The sequence below is a fragment of the Polypterus senegalus genome, chromosome 11 (genome assembly GCF_016835505.1).
Source record: "Polypterus senegalus isolate Bchr_013 chromosome 11, ASM1683550v1, whole genome shotgun sequence".
NCBI lineage: Eukaryota > Metazoa > Chordata > Cladistia > Polypteriformes > Polypteridae > Polypterus > Polypterus senegalus.
Genome location: NC_053164.1, coordinates 122,712,472 through 122,725,361, shown reverse-complemented (window position 1 = coordinate 122,725,361; position 12,890 = coordinate 122,712,472). Strand labels below are relative to the sequence as shown.

The window sequence follows — 12,890 nt, the reverse complement described above, 5'->3', positions numbered from 1 at the left end:
TGCATAAATGTATGTATGTAATTGCACAGGAAATACATAATGTAGAGCACATTGCTACAAATTAACATTTTCTTTGAATTCATTTTGACTGATATTTCCCTTTGCAACAGGCACAATCAAGTTCTCTAATGACTGTGAGATTTTTGCACCTTTTAAGACATTTTACCCAGTTTTTTTTCTTTTATGTTCACTACTCTATGCTCATCTCTCGAGTGCTATCTTATATTCTTTCATCATTCTTTTCACAAAACATTTCTTTAAAAGCCACCTTAGGTATACTTCGAGGGACTGGGGGCTGTTCTGTCAGTCATTTCTTCAGCAAGATCAAAGATTCTTAGACACCTTTTTTTCCATTTACATTACATTAAAACTTAAGGCACACATGTTGACTGTTGCTCTGACAGCCCATCATAATCTACAATAGGGCCTCATTTAGGCCAAATGAGAACGCAGTGCTTCTTACATCTAAATGTCTGGGAGAGTTTCTTAGAATTTCACCAGCTTCCCATGACCTTTCTCTTATTTCAGTACCCAGAATGCTGAATATTTCTAAACGGAGCTGTAGAAATGGCTACTCCATTTAAGTGTCTAGGGCATAGTCTCCAGTTACACATGCAAACTCCTCTTTTAAGATTTTTATTTTGTTTCTCCACCCTATAATCCTTGCCACTGGCAACCCCTTACCAGTGAAACAGTTTGTCATGCATTACTTAATGACAATTAAATGCTTTTTTTCCCATTTTCATTTAAAATTCTTTAACTTGTCTAGAGGAAACCGTTTTAAAATGAAGACATTAAAATGTACAATTTCTACTTACAGAGTTACCACAATTTACAAAAAGTACAGGGGCCTCATGTATAACGCCGTGCGTAGAACTCGCACTATAACATGGCGTAAGCACAAAAGCCGAAATGTGCTTACGCACAGAAAAATCCAGATGCGGGAATCTGTGCGCACTCCAACTTCCACGTTCTTCCGCTACATAAATCCTGATCAGCGTGAAAAGTAACGCTCGTGCACGCGCTTTATGTAACGCCCCAACTCCTCCCAGAATTATGCCTCTTTGAATATGCAAATGAATATAAATCGCCCTTAAGCTCAGCCTTCTGTGAAAAGACAATGGGAAAAGCACGGGGGAAAATATAAGAATTTCAGCGAATATCAAGTGGAGGCAAAGGAAAAACATACTATTTGTTCAAATAAACCGTGGTATAATCAACAAAAGGAAGTTGATCGAGTGACATAGCGTGTTGGAGAAACTTGAAAGCTCATGTTCACAAAATCGCACAGTGCTGGAAATAAAAAAGAAGTCACATATCAAAGTCGCCGTGAAAAGGCGAGTTGTAGCCCACTGTCTGAGTGTCATATGAAAGCTTATTAGGGTACAGAGAAAAAAAAGGCACAGTGGGAAAAAGCACGAAATGTCAACTTCAATCTCGACATTTCCACTTTAATCACATAGTTTATTTTGTCATTAAAGTAGAACATCATAAACTTAACCTTAAAATCGTTTAATTAACCAGTTTCTCAAATCACATCGTAATTAAAGTAGCATGTTAAATGCTTTGTTTTGTATTTGATCTTCTATGTGCTCTATGTGTGTGAATCACTACTTGCTTCTTAAACCAGCTCTCTTCCTCCAACTGGGCACAGAATCCATTACATTTGTGATATTACAGTTCTCTGAATAACTAAAATACTGAGATGTATACATGATATTTTCATGATGATAGGCGTTAAAGCACGTTATTAAACATGAGTTTCACGACGCAGTGATTGTGTGCGACCTTCGATGAAATAATTTATTGCAGCAGTACTCAGGGGCAGCTCTAGGCTTATGGTGGCACTGGGCAGAGGAAGAATCGGTGTCTACATACATATATACATATATATATACACATATATATCTTCATATATATATACATATATACATATCTACATACACACACACATATATATATATACTAGCAAAATACCCGCGCTTCTCAGCGGAGAAGTAGTGTGTTAAAGAAGCAATGAAAAAGAAAAGGAAACATTTTGAAAATGACGTAACATGATTGTCAATGTAATTGTTTTGTCACTGTTGTGAGTGATGAGTGTTGTTGTCATATATATATATATATATATATATATATATATATATATATATATATATTTACACACACACACATAAACATATATATATATACATATCTATACATATATACATACATATATATATCTACATATATACACATACATATACACACACACATAAATACATACACACACATATATACACACAAATACATATATATATACATACATACACACACACATATATAAACATATATATACATATACATACATATCTACATATATACATACACACAGCTATTTCAGATCAGTGCAATACGCTGCTTGTTAAAACGGATGACTCCGCTCTTACGTGCAAGTCTGCGTGGATATTATGAACTATCGATTTGTTCAAGTTCTATTTAAATTTTAAATAGAAGGAATTTTTATTTAGTCGACAGAAATATCTTTGGTAGGAATGGTAAAACAGACAGGAATATTATTCGTGAATAAATCAACTCAAACCTTAAACAACTTATAATATTTTGCTCTCCATAAAAATATATCCTGTCTAAATTATACAAGTTAGAAATAAAGTAAACGTTAAAAGAACAAACATTCAAATTTCTTTACTCTTATGTAATTTTATATAAAAATAAACTTAGATTTTAAATATCCCAAAAGATTTTGCTCTCCATAAAAATATATCCTGTCAAAATTATACAAATTCAAATATGAACATGCTGCATAACAAAACCTGGAAATATAAATAAAATGTGTTCCTTTCAGCAATAACAAATCAAATCATTCAGTTGTCTTTGCTCATATGTCATTTTAGAGCTGGACGCCTGGCATCTTTTTTTGGCCACAGGTTCGTTTCTGTTTGGTGTGAGGTTCTGTGTTGTGGAGATTCTCAGGATGGATTGCAGGTGCTCATCAGTGAGGTGACTCCTGTGTGCTGTTTTGTTAGTCTTTATCACTGAGAAGAGCTTCTCACACAGATATGTGCTACCAAACATGCACAAGGTTCGAGCCGCATGTAGACGGACTTTTTGTTCTTCAAAGTCACCAAAGCGCCGTGCAAACTCAGTGCGCGCCAGTTTATCAGCAAAGTGCGATTTGGGAACACCGTAGTGACGACTTGGTTTAACATTACTTGGCAACAGGGAAAGTGGGGCAAGGTGCACTGGTGCATTTGTGTCTCCCATAAAAGCAGCTTCACTTGAAATCACTTTGTGATTGTGCACGGGTTAAAACGTCCGCTGAAGTGTCAGATTCTTATTTAATTATCTGCTTTCTGTATCTTCTGCATTGCATTCAGGTTACCCTGATGTTTTGTCTCATAGTGCCGTCTTAGATTAAATTCTGTAATTCCAGCCACATTAGCTCCACAAATGAGACACACGGGTTCAGTAAACATATACTCAGCCTCCCATCGGTTTTAAAGGCTCTATTTTCAGAATCAACTTTTCTCTTCAGCATCGTGTGAGCTAGCTTCGCAATAACTTGCAGCATCATAAGGTAGACTTGATTAACGCGTAAGTGTTCGGCAAGGCAGCTGAAGCGCTGCATTATGGGATCTGTAGTTTATTGTGTTACCAGCGCTTCATATACCCGGCTTTAATAACAATAATACAGTATATAAAATGATCTCGGGCGGATATAATTACACGCGGGCGGATGTGGCCCCTGCCCTTGAGTTTGACACATATGGACTAAATAGAACTTGAAAAGATATATTTTTTCAAATGTGATCGCAATTCAGATAGAGTTGACGCGACTACAGCCTGCATGCCTCAATAAGTCATCCTCCCTCGCTCTTACTTTTTACCGCTCATCTAATGAATACACTGAGTATGGCTTTACCAAAACAATCATTGATGGCTAATAAAGTATCCATTATTCGAGTATGTAGATCGGGATATATATATATATACATATATATATACCCGCGTATCGCAGCGGGAAGTAGTGTGTTAAAAAGCTAGAAAAGAAAAGGGAACATTTTAAAAATAACGTAACATGACTGTCAATATACAGTATTTGTTTTGTGAGTGTTACTGAGTGTTGCTGTCATCAAGGATTTGATTATCATTATTTCTTTCAATCAGGTTCGTATTTGTAGGATGTGTTGTGTTCAAGTTACATTCCGTGTTTGTCAATCGCTGTAAAGATGACAGGTTTCATTCATCGATTCGTTTCTTACTGCATCAATAAACAGCTCGTCTTCTTCTTTATCTGAGACCTGACACACTGCATGCACGGGTTTTTTTACACTGTCTTCCTTTAGCGGAACATTGACTTTTTCCAACGTGTGCTTTGTTTCCGCAGTAGTTGGATTTATGAATATGCTTGTATGTATCAGACGCTTTATATCTTTTGCTGCCTTTTCAATTGTGTAATTCGGTTTTGTTCAGCTTTTGGAACTGTTGCTTTTATCTGTGCACTGCGCCAGTTCACGTGAGCCTCGGTGTACATGCATCGAAGGTTCCCAGCTGTGCTGGTGCCATCTCGCTATGTCCATGGCTGTATTTAATGTTACCTTAGTCCTGGCACTTAAAACTTTCTCTCGCAGTTTCGCTGAGTTTGTGTCAAACACCACCCTGACCATCTCATCTTCCTCTCCATAAGCACAGTCCTTCACCCGTGAATATTTACCCGTGGCAGTTTGCTATTGGATTGCCGCTGACGGACGGCCTTATATGGGCAGGCACTAAATTACAAACGCCAGCGGCAGCCTGTCTATGAACTTAATTTAAAGTGTAGGTTTACATCGTGCTTTGTTTCCAGTAGCAGAACTCATGAATATGGTTGTATATGTCACTCGCCGCTTCTTATTGTTTCGCTGCCTTCTCAATTATATAATGCATGTTTTCTTGGCGCTTTTTGAGGTCTTCCTGGTTTTCTATGTACTGCGTGATTACGTGGGAGGCGTGATGATGTCACACGAAACTCCGCCCACGCGTTGAAGCTCATCTCCATTACAGTAAATGGAGAAAACTGCTTCCAGTTATGACCATTACGCGTAGAATTTCGATATAAAACCTGCCCAACTTTTGTAAGGAAGCTGTAAGGAATGAACCTGCCAAATTTCAGCCTTCCACCCACACGGGAAGTTGGAGAATTAGTGATGAGTCAGTGAGTGAGTGAGTCAGTGAGTGAGTGAGTGAGTGAGGGCTTTGCCTTTTATTAGTATATATATATATATATATATATATATATATATATATATATATATATATATATATGTGGTAGATACTGGGGAACTCTCACTCCCTTGAACCCCTGTCCACGACTCCAGACACCAGATAAAAGTCCAAATTCTGACTTTATTCAATTGCCATAGTGCACAAAGCACACTCTCCACCACTATACTCATAAATCACAAATCACTAACAATAAACAATCCTCCAGCTCCCAGACGCGTTGCCACCCGTCCACCCAGCTCAGCTTGCCGTCTGGAAGCTCTCACAGTCCTTTTATATCTCCTGACCCGGAAGTGTTCCCAATCCCCAGTCCATGTGATTCTCAATCACTTCCGGGTCAGGTAAAAGTTCTTTTTTCAACCCGAAGCCCGCCTCTTTTCCTATGATGATCTTCCGGTCATAGCGCGCTAAGAAATCTTCGGTCCTCCCTGCAGCTCCCTCTTGTGGCCCCCATGGCATCCAGCAGGGCGGTGCATAAAAACTCCATTGTCCATGATGCCCTGCTGGTCTTCTAGGGACCTCCATGCTGCAAGGAGGGCTCCACCTGGCGGCTTGGGGGTATTGGCCGGGATAAACGGCCGGCCATCCTCCACAATATATATATATATAAATATATACATACACACACACAAATTATATATGTGTGTGTGTGTATGTATGTATGTATGTGTGTGTATATATAATGTACATAGGTGTGTGTGTGTGTGTGTGTGTGTGTATATAAATATATATATATATATATATATATACACACATACATACATACACACAGGTATATATATGTGTATATATATATGTATGTGTCTATATGTGTGTGTATAGCTTTGGTCACTGAGTGCAAGGGAAAATTAATAAAATGTAGTCTATAAGTTATTAAACAGTAAAACATTAACGTTTTAAGAAGTAAAGCTACATTGAGCATTACTAGAGTGGTTTCTGGTAAACTACATTTTAAAGACGGTGTAACACAACAGGTGAGCAGTACTAACAGCAAACAAAATGTATATGGATGATCTCTCAGTAGTAGATCCCTTTTGAAAGGCGCTACATGACGGCTGTGGTATAGAAATTTCATTTTCTATGTGAACATCCAAATTTCTGCCTCTGGTAATGTGCCTTACCGACATTACCAGCAATTAAAGAAAATTAGTTTTGTGTCCTCTGCAGTGTTAAGAGAGAAAGGCTTTGGTTTGGGATAAAAGGAAAAAAGGTGTAAAGAAAGGAAAGTTGCCTTTTTCTTTTATATAGTGTAGAGAGATGTCTTCGCTGACGATATGAGCGCCTTTTGGGAACGGCCGCGGTGGGTCTTGTGTAGACTGGTGAGACGTCCCTGCCATTAATCGGCTGTGATGGCACTGTTGGTCCTACACTCCTGTGCGTGTCTTCATAATCCGACCTGACGACCTCATAATCGTATACGTGTAAAAGAAAGTGCGAAGCGCCTTAATATTAGTTTGCCACGGTCTAGAAATGTTTACAGTTGTCTGGGCTATAGCTCATGAGAAGGGGGAAAAAAATTAAAAGTGTTTACTTTCACTTAAAGCAGAAGCACAGCGTCTCAAAGGCCGGCACAGCTACGCACGCGCGCGTGTGCCGGCTGCCCGACTTTTGTAGTATCTTTGCAGTGCAGGAAACACCACTTCTTGCAGACGTGAGCAAAACTCTCCGCGCTCTTTAGAGGTCTTGCTTTCTCTGCGTACTGCGTTCATAGTCAGTTCACGTGAGCCGCTCATGTACATGCATCGAAGCTTCTGAGCTGTGCCTGTACTATCTCGTGCGATCAAGCGATGTCCACGGCGTTATTTAATGTTAGCTAAGACCTGGCACTTAAAAGTTTCTCGCTACAGCAATTTTAACTCCGTTACAAAGTGATCCAAAGTCTCTTTTATACCTCGTGTCTTCTCATTAAACTTTTATCTTGTGAATAAAGTATTCAGCGTTTTTTTTCAGCGCTCTTTGGGGGCTCTTCCTTTTTTTCTATGTACTGCGGTCATTGTCAGTTCACGTGATTACGTGGGAGGCGTGATGATGTCACACGCAGCTCCGCCCCCCCACGGCCATTGGGCTAACGTCCATTACAGTATATGGAGAAAAATAGGTTCCAGTTATGACCATTACGCGTGGAATTTCGAAATGAAACCTGCCCAACTTTTGTAAATAAGCTTTAAGGAATGAGCCTGCCAAATTTCAGCCTTCTACCTACACGGGAAGTTGGAGAATTAGTGATGAGTGAGTGAGTGAGGGCTTTGCCTTTTATTAGTATAGATTTAAATGAAGTTAAAGTTTTATCTGTATAATATAATAAACATATTTTGCTGCATTTCACCTTAAAAATGATATCGTCATCATATGTAAATACGCGCTTTATAAAGTGGCTCAGGTTGTGAGATATTATAACTGTAGTGCAAGTTTACAGTGGGGTGATTGTACTTATAAGTACAAACAGTTCTACAAGGCGGAATTGATTGAGTGCGTTTATAGTTCTTGGGATGAAACTGTTTCTGAACCGCGAGGTCCATGCAAGAAATGCTTTGCCATGGCTGAGACAGTATGTCCTTGAAGCTGTATACCGATAATTCTCTTTCTGATCAGTTGCTGCTGTGATTCACACTCAGATACAGTGATATAAATACTCCGAGTGGTGCAGTGAGAGTAATATGGAAAAAGATGATCCGCTGTAGCAACTCCTAACGGGAGCAGCTGAAAAAAGAAGGTGCAGTTAGAGTAACAACGCTAAAGCAGTTATGGTATTTGGAATACTATGGCTATTCCCTTGACCATTATATTGTTACAAGTTAATTACAATCAGATGCGTTACACTAATAAACAATATGCGGTTAGTTTCAGTGTATTTATAAAGCCGCGTCAGGAAAATAAGGTGCAACCACACAGGAACAGTAGCACTGCTTTGATGCTGGGTGCTGCCAGTCTGCAAAACCCAGCGGAGAACTTGCATATGACAAGGTATGAGGTACCATGGAAAAGTACGTGGCTTTTCACCAAGTGTAGGTTTTATACATCGCGATTTGAACGTGGAAAAGTTCTTATGCAACATTTCTGTGTGTACGCACCGTTTATACATGAGGCCCCAGGTGTTTTTGAATAGCCACACATTTATCTTTTATAAAAATTAAAATGTGTTCTGTTTGTGTTTGTGTTTGTATAAGAATACAAAGTATTTATTCTAAGGCGCTTTTAAGTAATTTGTATTAATCTTGGTCATAATTCCTGTCAAATTGTTGGAATCGTTGGCTGCTTCCATAATAAATGAAGGTTGAATACAGTATATTTAAACAATTGAAAGTGATTTAAGTAATTAGGACTATGAATATTTTGATCTTTTTTTTACCGAGAGGAACTCATTTTCTTAGCAATTAGTTATTTTAACTCTTGAGTAAGAATAAAAAATCTAGTGTATTTTTTACATTGTTTTAGTTTGCTTTAAGAAAATAAGTAAATATTATATCAGGGCTGTGTGTGTTTTCCATAATTAGTTTAGCTCCTGAAAGAACCAGTGATTAAATCAAAAGTAACAGTTTTAAATTAAAATATTGCATATAGGGAAAATAAATTTATTTAATTAAAAGTTTTTTTGAGAGAATATTTCACAAAGTTTCATATCATTAATAGATAACGAAAAATATCTTCCATGCTCTGTTATTTTTAGACGTTTATTTTGGGTTAAGCAGGAACGTTTTATTAGAATATTGGAACAATCTAAATGAGAACAGGCCATTCAACTCAACAAAGGTCACCAGTCCTATCCACTTAATTCTTCCAAAATAACATCATCTAGTTTTCAAAGTCTGTAATGTCCTGCTGTCTACCACACTACTTAGCATATTCCATGTGTCAGTGGCTCTCTGTGTAAAGAAAAACATCCAAATGTTTACCCTTAACAAGTTTCCAGCTATTTTCCTTATTTTAATCTTTCCTATAGTTCATCCCCTGTAGCCCTGGAATCAGCAAAGTCACGTTTGTCTGGACTTTTTTCAGTTCCAGCCTAGAAACCAAAACTGCACACAGTACTCCAGGTTTGGCCTAAACGGTGTTATAAAGTTTTAGCATAAAATCTTTGGACTTGTACTCTGCATTTTGCTATATAACATAACATTCTATTAGCTTTCTTAATGGCTTCTGAACACTTTCTGCCAGTTGATGGTGTAGAATCCACTACATCACCTTCTCATAACACGTTTTTTTCGATTTTCAGACCTCTTAAATTCATCTACCACAAATCTGCCCAAGCCTGTACGTTTTCCAAGTTCCTTTGTAATGGTTTGATGGATTCTAGATTATCTGACAATTCACTGAGTTTGGTATAATCTGCAAATTTAACCAGCATGTTACTTATATTCATATCCCAATCATTTAAATATACAATATTAAAATTAGCAGCAACCCTAACACTGACCCCTTTGGAACACCAACATTTCTGATACGGTTCCTAGCACCATAACCCTCTGCTTGTTGTATCTGAGCCACTTTGTACCCAAGCAACAACACCCTGAACTCCTACTTGTTTTAGTTTGATGCTCAACCTCTCATGTGGCACTTTATCAAATGCTTTCTGAAAGTCAAGATAAATAATTTCATATGCTCCACTTTGTTCATATCATTTTGTTGCTTCCTCATAGAATTCCGACATGTTGGTTAAACATGACCTCCCTTTTCTGAATCCATGCTGACTGTTCAGTAAAATTCCTGTTCTTGCCATGTGTTGTTCAATCTGTCCCTTAACAGTTCATTCCATTTACAGTGATCCCTCGCTATATCGCGCTTCGACTATCACGGCTTCACTCCATCGCGGATTTTATATGTAAGCATATCTAAATATATATCATGGATTTTTCGCTTGTTCACGGATTTCTGCGGACAATGGGTCTTTTAATTTATGGTACATGCTTCATCTATTGGTTTGCCCAGTTGATTTCATACAAGGGACACTATTGGCGGATGGCTGAGAAGCTACCCAATCAGAGGACGTATTACGTATTAAATAAAACTCAAAGATATACGATATGCTTCCAGCGTGGTGCTTCACATATTTAAAAGCCCAAACAGCAGGTATTAATTTTTAATCGTTTGCTTTTCTCAGTCTCTCTCACTCTCTCTGACATTCTCTGCTCTTAACGGAGGGGGTGTAAGCAGAGGGGCTGTTCGCATACTGGCCTAGTGGGTACGGACGCTCCTCTAAAAAATGCTGAAAGACTACCTTCACATTGCTCCCTTTCTTGCAGCCGCTTTGTCAGGCGGTGCTTCGCATACTTAAAAGCTCGAACAGCCCTATTGATTTTTGATTGTTTGCTTTTCTCTCTCTCTGTCTCTCTCTCTCTCTGACATTCTCTGCTCCTGACGCACACTCCTTTGAAGAGGAAGATATGTTTGCATTCGTTTAATTGTGAGACGGAACTGTCATCTCTGTCTTGTCATGGAGCACAGTTTAAACTTTTGAAAAAGAGACAAATGTTTGTTTGCAGTGTTTTAAAGTCCCTGTCTCTACAACCTCCTGTGTTTCTGTGCAAAACCCAAGCGTGTCAATATAAATATAACAATATAAACGCAACCCCCGTGATCGAGGAGGGATCACTGTACATCTCTTCATCTTCATCGCTTCATCATCGAACAAGTTGCACTATTTTCTCAGGTTAGTGGTTGTGTGTAAGAACTGTGTGTGTGTGTAATTAAATGCACAATAATAATATGATATTTGTAACGTCTAATATGTGTTATTTTCTCTTATTTTGTCTAATATGTTGGGTAATACGAGTGTAATGGTGACTAAAGGATTTTATTTCATGTCTAGAGGGCTCTAATGATGTTACAAAACTTATTTAGAAGGTCGTAAACAGGTTTTCTATGCTCTTACTGTAAAAATATTCGATTTATAAATAAAGAATCCTACTTCGCGAAAATTCATTTATCGCGGTAGAGTCTGTGATGTAAATTAAGCTTATTGGCTTAATTATGAAACTTAATTATTATGTGGTCCTGGTGATTTGTTTGATTCATACTCAAGGAAAGTATCTGTATGTCAGGTGAAATGTTTCCTGACCTGCAGTAAAATTCTGGAACCAAATATATCACAGCAACTAAACTATCTTTCCTGGAAACTTCTCAATACGTGCTTCTTTCAGCTTACTATGTAATATTATTCTGTCACACATGGAGTATATTTATGGTCTTTATGCAAGTGAGGTTGTCTGATGACAATTAAAAGCATGTTAAGCTTAAGTAAACAATTCAGTCCTGTGCAAAGTTCCAAATTGATATATAATTGTTTTATCTTGTAGTTTCTGGGATATTGATGCTATTTTAAAGATCTTTGTCACTATGGATCTCAGTAACGAACATACATTCTGTACTTATTCATAGTTTTTGTTTTTTTTCTATAGTATTTGAAAAATATTTATTTTAGAATATTTTTCTTCATACTTGGTCAATACGTAGTATTGAAATGAATACAATTCCAAAACAGATAAAATTAGTGACTTGCATTCCTTGCTGTGAAAACCAGATATAAGCCAATGTAATACAATTTGATTAATTTGCAATACACCATGCATGATAAATGACACAAAAAAAATGTTCATTTTCAAGGGTTGTGCAAAAATTGTTGTAAGATCTTAGTCAAAATATTCAGAAAATATCTGCAATTAATTGTGTGGTTAATCCTTACAATTCTGCTTCTTAGAGTAACATAGAATAGTCTGTTTCCTAGTCTTTATGTATTTGGCTCAAAAAATTTCTCCTTATGGTAATGTGCATTTTAAACAACTGATTGTTGTGAAATTTAATGCAGATAAGAAGGAGTCAATAATGACACTTCACTGGCAGTTTAGAAATTTACAGTATATGGCTTTATAAATTGCAGGCAATTAGAACTAATTGGCCTGTATCATTTTGGCTGGTCAACTACAACAGTCTCGCCAGTGTTGCTTCATCCTCATGAGCTCATCTGAGAACAGTGACAGATTACACCCAGAAAGTCTGTAATTTAAGTCTCAGTATCCAAGTGTAGTGTGAACAACATTATTGATGTCGTTGGATATTCAAAAGTTTGTTGTGTCCCACAACAAATATCTTTCAGTTGCAAATCTATGCAGATAGAGGCATGTTAAAATGTGTTCTCCCTTTATGAAGTAGAAATGAAAGTTGTTTTTTTGCCACAGATTATTTTTGAAAGTAAAACATGGATCTAACACTCTGAACAGGAGACTAAAACATAGTCAATAAAATGTTATTATCCTGCTTCTGCTGAGAAATTGAAGTCTAAGTTTAACTTTTCAATAGAAGAAGTCATGACCATTTTTTGGGAGAATGCAGAAGGGGTGAAGGTAGTGGACATTATAAAACTTAGTTCAGTCATTTACTGGGACAGTCAAACTTCTAAAAGTTGTGCAAATGTGAAAGTTCAGCCTCTTATAAAATGTCAAATCAAGACCACAAGTTTTTAGAATAAAGGAAGCAATTACTAAACTTGAGAAGAGTGTTATCCCTGATCCACCCTACATCCCATCTTACTCCTTCAGAATTTCACTTCTTTGGAACCTGCAAAGAAGAGGTTTGAGAGTTATGTTGAGGCTATTGAAGAAGTGCAAAACAGACTTCAACTACAGGACTGAAAG

General features: G+C 37.4%; 1 protein-coding gene across 2 annotated transcripts in view; it reads left to right on the top strand.

Moving 5' to 3' along the window:
- Window positions 1-12,890, top strand: part of LOC120539487 (lysyl oxidase homolog 2-like) — a 140,588-nt gene that overhangs the window by 57,893 nt on the left and 69,805 nt on the right. The gene's annotated exons all lie outside the window — the stretch shown is intronic.